The sequence below is a fragment of the Rutidosis leptorrhynchoides genome, chromosome 3 (genome assembly GCF_046630445.1).
Source record: "Rutidosis leptorrhynchoides isolate AG116_Rl617_1_P2 chromosome 3, CSIRO_AGI_Rlap_v1, whole genome shotgun sequence".
Classification (NCBI taxonomy): domain Eukaryota; kingdom Viridiplantae; phylum Streptophyta; class Magnoliopsida; order Asterales; family Asteraceae; genus Rutidosis; species Rutidosis leptorrhynchoides.
In genome coordinates, this window is record NC_092335.1 from 330,624,029 (window position 1) to 330,633,041 (window position 9,013).

Consider the following 9,013-nt stretch of genomic DNA (forward strand, 5'->3'; position numbering starts at 1 on the left):
CGCGGAGCCGCCGTGTCAGGCCACCGACAGAAACCCTAAAACACATTTATTACGGAGTATTTATTATTATTATTATTAATTACTTAGTATTTAGGTTTTAATTAAAATAGTATTTAGTTTAAGTTTTAATTAATTGTAATATTAAAAGTTTTAATTAGTTTTAAATATATAAAAATTAATACTTTTATAAAATAATAAATATAAAAATCATATTTTTATAAAAATAAATAAATTTATCACTTTTTATATATTTTCATATTTCGTAACTTTTTAATCGTTTAATCGTAATATTGTATATTTATCGTTCGTAGCTAGTGTTAAGTTTAGTTTTGCCGTAGCTTATTATTTTTATTTATAGATTTTTAGGCCTTGCCGTAAAATTCCTTAAGTGCTTATTCCTTAGACTAAGATTTAGGTGCTTTAAAATTTTGCGACGCCGTTTTACGCGCTACTTTCTTATTTTTATTTTTCGACGCCTTTTACCTATGTATCAATTATCACTCCAATTAGTAATCCCAATTTGCAATTTTAATTTTAAGTTAGTGATAGTAATAAGGTTGGGTTAGTCGAGTGTTTTAAAGTTTTATAGTCACTTTTTTCTTTCTTATTTTTCGACGCCTTTTATTTTTCAACCCTTTTTTTTCGACCTTTTTCGACGCGCTCTTTTTCTTTCTTATTTCTCGACATTCTAGTTTTTAGGACATAGAATTTTTTTCTACTTCTTTTCTAAATTTCTTAAAATTACAAAAAATTGTTTTAAGTGGTTAAATTGATATACATCAAAATTTTCTGGTTCGTAGTAATAGTTGGAGTTGTACGTGGACCGGGTTATTGGAGCCAAACAGTACTCAATTATATTGATACCAAACGAATCCTGCCCCTCTGCTGCATCTTTTGGCTATTCGAAACGTGGGCAAAATCAGAAAAGTCTATTAATTGGATAACTTATATAATTTTTCTTTCCTTTTAAAAAGTAATAGGATATTCAGTGAATGCACCGAGCAAGACGTTCACCACCTTTTGTACGTTCACCACCTGTAACTCGATCAAGACATCTAGCTAATATTGTCGCCGTTGATTTTTCTTTAGAATCGTCATCCAGTCGACCAAGTACTCCAATTCGAATTTCCGATAATCCATTTTTTGAACCCGATCTCACAATTGAGAATCCGGAGAATATTCAGGGACGATTCATAGATCCTGAACCATTAATTTTTCCTCCGGAACCACCAATCATTCAAACAGAGATTGTTGAGGAACGAACCATTAAATCAGAATCCTCTAGTGATTCAGATTCAACAAATTCAATTATGGAGAATCTGGAAGCTTTAAGTATGGAAGACCGAATGCGAGCTAAAAGTACTGGCCAAGGTCATGCAATTACTCATCCTGACATTAATGCACCAGATTATGAAATCAAAGGACAAATTCTACACATGGTGACTAATCAATGCCAATTTAGTGGTGCGCCGAAGGAAGATCCAAATGAACATCTTCGTACCTTTAATAGGATCTGCACACTATTTAAAATAAGAGAAGTTGAGGATGAACAGATATATCTCATGTTATTTCCCTGGACTTTAAAGGGAGAAGCCAAAGATTGGTTGGAATCGTTACCTGAAGGGGCGATTGATACATGGGACGTTTTAGTTGAAAAATTTCTTAAACAATTCTTTCCGGCATCTAAAGCCGTAAGACTTCAAGGAGAAATTGTTACGTTCACACAGAAACCAAACGAAACTCTATATGAGGCGTGGACAAGATTTGGAAAGTTATTAAGAGGATGTCCGCAACATGGTTTAGACACTTGTCAAATAGTACAAATATTCTACCAAGGATGCGACATCACTACAAGGAAAGACATCGATATAGCAGCTAGTGGTTCTATTATGAAGAAAACAGAAACTGATGCTTACAAAATTATTGATAACACTGCTTCCCACTCACATGAGTGACACCAAGAAAAAGATATCGTTAGATCATCTAAAGCAGCTAGAGCCGATTCTAGCCATGACTTAGATTCCATTTCCGCAAAGATAGATGCTGTCGAGAGACGAATGGAAAAGATGACTAAAGATATACACTCAATACGAATTAGTTGTGAGCAGTGTGGAGGACCGCATTTGACAAAAGATTGTCTCAGTATTGAACTAACAATGGAACAAAGAGAGAATGTTTCATACATAAACCAAATGCTTGGAAATAATTATCAGAATAATTATCAACCGCCAAGACCGATTTACAATAAAAACCAGAATTATAACCGAAATGTTCCATACAACAACCAACAAGGTCCTAGTAATCAACAAGTATTCAATAATACTTACAATCAGCAAAGACCTAATTTTCAAAACAAACTACCACAAACCGATGATAAAAAGCCGAATTTAGAAGATATGATGACGAAGGTAGTTGAAACTCAAACGAAGTTTTTCACATCTCAGAAACAAACCAATGAACAAAATGCTCAAGCATTTAGAAATCAACAAGCTTCTATTCAAAATATGGAACAAGAAGTAAGTAACCTAGCAAGGTTAATAGGTGAAAGAAAACCGGGAAGTCTACCTAGTGATACAAATGCTAACCCCCAAAATGAAACAGCTAAAGCCATTACCACAAGAAGTGGTATTACACTTAAATCACCTGAAATACCTGTAATTTCTGAGGAAGCTATTCCTACTCCACAAGAACCACAACCTGATCAAGATAAGGAAAAAGAACCGGTAGTTGAAAAGGTTAATGAAGATAACACAGTTAAGGCTAAACCTTATGTTAAACCATACCAACCACCACTTCCTTACCCCGAGTAAAATGAAAAAAGAGAGACTTGAAGCCGAGCAATCCAAATTCTTGGATATTTTTAAACAGATAAATGTAAATCTTCCTTTCATTGATGTAATTTCAGGAATGCCTAGATATGCTAAATTTCTGAAAGATCTAATCTCAAATAGAAAGAAAATGGAAGAACTCTGGGTCGTTACTATGAATGCTAATTGTTCAGCAGTGCTGTTGAATAAGATACCAGAAAAATTATCAGATCCTAGAAGTTTCACAATTCCATGTTTTCTGGGTAGTCTTAGTTCAATAGAAGCATTGGCAGACTTAGGTGCTAGTATAAATTTAATGCCGTATTCACTATACACTAAACTAGACCTTGGAGAATTAAAACCAACAAGAATAAGTATACAACTAGCCGATCGATCAATAAAATATCCTAGAGGGATAATGGAGAACATGCTAGTTAAAGTTGGTACTTTAGTATTTCCAGTAGATTTTGTTGTTCTGGACATGGAAGAAGATTCTCAAGTTCCTCTCATATTAGGAAGACCATTCTTAAACACGGCTAAAGCAATGATAGACGTGTTTGGTAAGAAACTGACCCTAAGTATAGAGGACGAGAGTGTTACCTTTTCAGTTGATAGAGCAATGCAACAACCGCAATCTGCAGATGATACATGTTATTATATTCAAACTATAGAATCACATGCAGAATTGTTAAAAGAATTTCCAGAATTACAAGGAACATGAGAATGTTCTTTAGGAGAAGGAACTGAATCAATTGATGAAATTGAAAGGTTTGCTACACTAATAGCTAATGGATATGAACCAACAACAGAAGAAATTCATATGCTAAAAGAAGAAGACAGATATCGATATAAATCATCGATAGAAGAACCACCAACATTAGAGTTAAAGCCACTTTCAAATCATTTGAAATACGCTTATTTACATGGTGAATCTGAATTACCTGTAATAATATCGTCTTCTCTTACTGAAAATGAGAAATCACAACTCATTTCTGTGTTAAAAGCTCATAAACCAGCTATTGCATGGAAAATTCATGATACTAAAGGAATAAGTCGTTCGTATTGCACACATAAAATCCTTATGGAAGAAGGTCATAAAACGTATGTGCAACGCCAACGAAGACTAAATCCTAATATGCAAGATGTAGTTAAGAAAGAAATTATTAAACTGCTTGATGTAGGTTTAATTTATCCAATTTCTGATAGTCCATGTGTAAGCCCAGTTCAATGCGTGCCTAAGAAGGGTGACATGACTGTCATTACAAATGAGAAAAATGAGCTTATTCCTACTAGGACTGTAACAGGATGGCGTATGTGTATTGATTATAGAAAATTAAATGACGCCACCAGAAAAGATCACTTTCCCTTACCTTTTATTGATCAAATGTTAGAAAGATTAGCTGGAAACAGTTACTATTGTTTTCTTGATGGATTTTCCGGATATTTTCAAATTCCAATAGCACCCAAAGACCAAGAGAAAACCACGTTCACGTGCCCTTATGGTACTTTTGCTTACAAACGCATGCCATTGGGACTTTGCAACGCCCCTGCAACCTTTCAAAGGTGCATGATGGCGATTTTTCATGACATGATAGAAGAATGCATGGAAGTTTTCATGGATGAATTTTCAGTCTTCGGTGATACATTTGAATCATGTCTAGTTAATCTTGAACGAATGCTTATTAGATGCGAACAATCAAATCTAGTTCTTAATTGGGAGAAATGCCATTTCATGGTTAAAGAAGGCATCGTTCTTGGTCATAAAATTTCAAAGGAAGGAATTGAAGTGGATAGAGCTAAAGTTGATGTAATTGCTAAACTTTCACATCCCACCAATGTTAGAGGAGTTAGGAGTTTTCTAAGGCATGCCGGTTTCTACCGACGTTTCATAAAAGATTTTTCTAATACTGCCACTCCTATGAATAAACTCCTAGAAAAAGATGCTCCATTCATCTTTTCAGATGAATGTATCAAATCTTTTAATATTCTTAAAGAGAAACTCACTAATGCGCCGATTATGATAACACCAAATTGGAATCTACCATTTGAACTAATGTGCGATGCAAGTGAATTTGCAATGGGAGCTGTTTTAGGACAAAGGATTGAAAAACGATTTCAACCTATATATTAGGCTAGTAAGACATTACAAGGAGCACAAACAAATTATACAACTACTGAAAAAGAACTCCTTGCTATTGTCTTTGCTTTTGACAAATTTCGTTCATATCTCGTTCTAGCAAAAACGGTGGTCTATACCGACCACTCTGCTCTTAGATACCTATTTTTGAAACAAGATGCCAAACCAAGATTAATCCGTTGGATCTTACTCTTACAACAGTTCGATATTGAAATCCGAGATAAAAGAGGAGCAGAAAATCTCGCCGCTGATCATCTTTCTCATCTTGAAAATCCTGAATTAGAAGTTCTAAATGAATCGGCCATACAAGACAACTTTCCTGATGAATATCTATTAAAGATAGATTATAATGAAATACCATGGTTTGCAGACTATGCAAGCTACTTAGTATGTGGATTCCTTGAAAAAGGATTATCGTACCAAAAACGAAAGAAATTCTTCAGTGATATAAAATACTATTTCTGGGAAGATCCACATGAAATGTCCTGTTCTTATTGATTAAAAACGTTCCACATTAATTGATTTCGTTGCGAGGTTTTGACCTCTATATGAGACGTTTTTCAAAGACTGCATTCATATTTAAAAAAAAAACCATAACCTTTATTTCATAAATAAAGGTTTAAAAGCTTTACGTAGATTATCAAATAATAATAATCTAAAATATCCTGTTTACACACGACCATTACATAATAGTTTACAATACAAATATGTTACATCAAAATCAGTTTCTTGAATGCAGTTTTTACACAATATCATACAAACATGGACTCCAAATCTTGTCCTTATTTTAGTATGCAACAGCGGAAGCTCTTAGTATTCACCTGAGAATAAACATGCTTTAAACGTCAACAAAAATGTTGGTGAGTTATAGGTTTAACTTATATATATATCAAATCATAACAATAGACCACAAGATTTCATATTTCAATACACATCCCATACATAGAGATAAAAATCATTCATATGGTGAACACCTGGTAACCGACATTAACAAGATGCATATATAAGAATATCCCCATCATTCCGGGACACCCTTCGGATATGATATAAATTTCGAAGTACTAAAGCATCCGGTACTTTGGATGGGGTTTGTTAGGCCCAATAGATCTATCTTTAGGATTCGCGTCAATTAGGGTGTCTGTTCCCTAATTCTTAGATTACCAGACTTAATAAAAAGGGGCATATTCGATTTCGATAATTCAACCATAGAATGTAGTTTCACGTACTTGTGTCTATTTTGTAAATCCTTTATAAAACCTGCATGTATTCTCATCCCAAAAATATTAGATTTTAAAAATGGGACTATAACTCACTTTCACAGATTTTTACTTCGTCGGGAAGTAAGACTTGGCCACTAGTTGATTCACGAACCTATAACAATATATACATATATATCAAAGTATGTTCAAAATATATTTACAACACTTTTAATATATTTTGATGTTTTAAGTTTATTAAGTCAGCTGTCCTCGTTAGTAACCTACAACTAGTTGTCCACAGTTAGATGTACAGAAATAAATCGATAAATATTATCTTGAATCAATTCACGACCCAGTGTATACGTATCTCAGTATTGATCATAACTCAAACTATATGTATTTTGGAATCTACCTCAACCGTGTATAGCTAACTCCAACATTCACATATAGAGTGTCTATGGTTGTTCCGAAATATATATAGATGTGTCGACATGATAGGTCGAAACATTGTATACGTGTCTATGGTATCTCAAGATTACATAATATACAATACAAGTTGATTAAGTTATGGTTGGAATAGATTTGTTACCAATTTTCACGTAGCTAAAATGAGAAAAATTATCCAATCTTGTTTTACCCATAACTTCTTCATTTTAAATCCGTTTTGAGTGAATCAAATTGCTATGGTTTCATATTGAACTCTATTTTATGAATCTAAACAGAAAAAGTATAGGTTTATAGTCGGATAAAATAAGTTACAAGTCATTATTGTAAAGGTAGTCATTTCAGTCGAAAGAACGACGTCTAGATGACCATTTTAGAAAACATACTTCCACTTTGAGTTTAACAATAATTTTTGGATATAGTTTCATGTTCATAATAAAAATCATTTTCTCAGAATAACAACTTTTAAATCAAAGTTTATCATAGTTTTTAATTAACTAACCCAAAACAGCCCGCGGTGTTACTACGACGGCGTAAATCCGGTTTTACGGTGTTTTTCGTGTTTCCAGGTTTTAAATCATTAAGTTAGCATATCATATAGATATAGAAAATGTGTTTAGTTGATTTTAAAAGTCAAGTTAGAAGGATTAACTTTTGTTTGCCAACAAGTTTAGAATTAACTAAACTATGTTCTAGTGATTACAAGTTTAAACCTTCGAATAAGATAGCTTTATATGTATGAATCGAATGATGTTATGAACATCATTACTACCTTAAGTTCCTTGGATAAACCTACTGGAAAATAGAAAAATGGATCTAGCTTCAACGGATCCTTGGATGGCTCGAAGTTCTTGAAGCAGAATCATGACACGAAAACAAGTTCAAGTAAGATCATCACTTGAAATAAGATTGTTATAGTTATGGAAATTGAACCAAAGTTTGAATATGATTATTACCTTGTATTAGAATGATAACCTACTGTAAGAAACAAAGATTTCTTGAGGTTGGATGATCACCTTACAAGATTGGAAGTGAGCTAGCAAACTTGAAAGTATTCTTGATTTTGTGTAACTAGAACTTGTAGAATATATGAAGAACACTTAGAACTTGAAGATAGAACTTGAGAGAGATCAATTAGATGAAGAAAATTGAAGAATGAAAGTGTTTGTAGGTGTTTTTGGTCGTTGGTGTATGGATTAGATATAAAGGATATGTAATTTTGTTTTCATGTAAATAAGTCATGAATGATTACTCATATTTTTGTAATTTTATGAGATATTTCATGCTAGTTGCCAAATGATGGTTCCCACATGTGTTAGGTGATTCACATGGTCTGCTAAGAGCTGATCATTGGAGTGTATATACCAATAGTACATACATCTAAAAGCTGTGTATTGTACGAGTACGAATACGGGTGCATACGAGTAGAATTGTTGATGAAACTGAACGAGGATGTAATTGTAAGCATTTTTGTTAAGTAGAAGTATTTTGATAAGTGTCTTGAAGTCTTTCAAAAGTGTATGAATACATATTAAAACACTACATGTATATACATTTTAACTGAGTCGTTAAGTCATCGTTAGTCGTTACATGTAAATGTTGTTTTGAAACCTTTAGGTTAACGATCTTGTTGAATGTTGTTAACCCATTGTTTATTATAACAAATGAGATGTTAAATTGTTATATTATCATGATATTATGATATATAATATATCTTAGTATGATATATATACAGTTAAATGTCTTTACAACGATAATCGTTACATATATGTCTCGTTTCGAAATCATTAAGTTAGTAGTCTTATTTTTACATATGTATTTCATTGTTAATACACTTAATAATATATTTACTTATTATTTAACATAATTAACCAAGTATATCAATATCTTAATATGATTCATATGTACCTAGTAAGACGTTGTTATAACGATAATCGTTATATATATCGTTTTCGAGTTTCTTAAATTAATAGTCTCATTTTTATGTATATAACTCATTGTTAAAATCCCTAATGAGATACATACTTATAATAAAATCATGTTAACTATATATATAACCATATATATGTCATCGTATAGTTTTTACAAGTTTTAACGTTCGTGAATCACCGGTCAACTTGGGTGGTCAATTGTCTATATGAAACATATTTCAATTAATCAAGTCTTAACAAGTTTGATTGCTTAACATGTTGGAAACATTTAATCATGTAAATATCAATCTCAATTAATATATATAAACATGGAAAAGTTCGGGTCACTACACCACATTTGTTTAAAAGTTGTCCCGATGGAATAATACGCCGATGTGTATTCGGAGATGAAGCTAGCAAAATCTTAAACCATTGTCACACAGGACCAATAGGAGGGCATTATGGGCCTCAACTAACAGCAAGAAAAGTTTATGATGCTGGATTCTATTGGCCTAC